General features: G+C 48.8%; 1 protein-coding gene across 2 annotated transcripts in view; it reads left to right on the forward strand.

Annotated features, from left to right (window-relative positions):
• Window positions 1-1,096: 1,096 nt before the first annotated feature.
• Window positions 1,097-1,552, forward strand: part of LOC140349565 (guanine nucleotide-binding protein G(o) subunit alpha) — an 89,311-nt gene continuing 88,855 nt past the window's right edge. The window contains exon 1 of one of the 2 annotated variants that reach the window (XM_072435950.1): window positions 1,097-1,552. This exon is cut by the window's right edge and continues 227 nt beyond it. The gene's annotated coding sequence lies outside the window, so the exon portion shown is untranslated. The other variant, XM_072435949.1, reaches the window with a different exon arrangement.

Consider the following 1,552-nt stretch of genomic DNA (forward strand, 5'->3'; position numbering starts at 1 on the left):
ATATATATACAGTATATATATATATATAAAATAAATTTGGGCATTATGAGTGTCTGCGGAATTCTTTAGACTTTATTCTTTAGAATTTTGGGACGGAGCCAGTCGAGCGAGCGAGAAAGAGAGAGAGAGAGAGAGAGAGAGAGAGAGGGAGAGAGAGAGAGACGCAGACACTCCAGCAATGGCTTCAGCCATTGCAGATTTTCTAGTTTAGCATATAATGTAGAATATCAAATAACAGATGGCAGGTTTGCAAAGCAGCCAGTAGGATTCTCCACTGCTAAACTTAAGACATTTTAATATATGAATTCAGCTTTTTAAAGATGACTATTGAATTTCACATAGTCGTGTATATAGCCTAGGCCAGGGGTGTCCAAACTTTTTTCACCGAGGGCCACATTTTGAAACTTATTGGGACCAGAGGCCCACAAAAAACCTGAAAATCTTGAATTTGTCGAATGAAAGATTAATCATTCTAAATTTTGCATATGACATAGTTTGATGAGCCTCCACACTTTTTAACAAGACTTGGAAAATGAATATTAGGCTAGTATAACATCGAAATGCTTTAATTTGTCCAATTTTACAGCAAAATGTACTAGTTTTTCTAGTTTGGACCGACTTAGCAGGAAGCCAGAGGGCCGAAAAAAATTGGTCTGAGGGCCGCATTTGGACCCCGGGCCGCAGTTTGGACATAGGTTGTATAGGTTCTAACATTGAACATGTTCTAGAATTCATTGCACAAATAAGACCAAATTCCCCCCAAAAAGCTCATATGCCAAAGTTTGAGATCTCGAGGGGCTTAACACACTATTCTCACTTCTCACGTAGATAATTGCAGTTTCATTTTTTTACTCACTTTTAACGCGTTTAATCTAACTGCGCCCGCCAACCACCACCACAACCGCCTGCAACGCCCCCGACCAACCAGCAGGCGGCGCCAGAGAGCACGCGCGCGCTCTGCCGTGACGTCATCGAGCTGCAATCCCGAACGAGCCGGAGCAGCGCGTGAACCCGCACGCGGAGCGACCGGGGGAGGCAGACGCGTACGCAGCGAGGAGTCCCTGCCGCACCGCACCGAGGTCCACGCAACAGCCGCGACACGCAAACGATGCGAGCGCCGCCAACCACCGCCCAATAACACGCGTTCACACCAGCGGGACGAGCACGGCCCCATCGCGATTTACGGAACCGGGGAACTACAAGGAACCGGGGGACACGGACGGAACCGACTGACCGACCGAGCCGCAGCAATCAACACCGCCACCACCACGCCCGCAGAAGAAGAAGAAGAAGAAGTAGAGACCAGCGCCGGACGGAACCGACTGACCCGCAGCAGTCACCGCCACCACGCCCGCAGCAGAAGAAGAAGAAGAAGAAGAAGAAGAAGAAGAAGAAGAGACCCGCGCGCGCCGTGTCTGACCGTGTGATTTAAATGCTTTAGCGGATCGTGAGGGCGAGAGGCTGCCCAGAGAGAGCCGTAGAGAAGAAGAAGCAGAAGAAGAAGAAGGTAGCGGACACACGCGGAGGAATATACAAAAAGACAACGGGGATT

The sequence above is a fragment of the Eucyclogobius newberryi genome, unplaced genomic scaffold (genome assembly GCF_026437365.1).
Source record: "Eucyclogobius newberryi isolate DKJ021-1_F unplaced genomic scaffold, fEucNew1.0.hap1 SCAF_7, whole genome shotgun sequence".
NCBI lineage: Eukaryota > Metazoa > Chordata > Actinopteri > Gobiiformes > Gobiidae > Eucyclogobius > Eucyclogobius newberryi.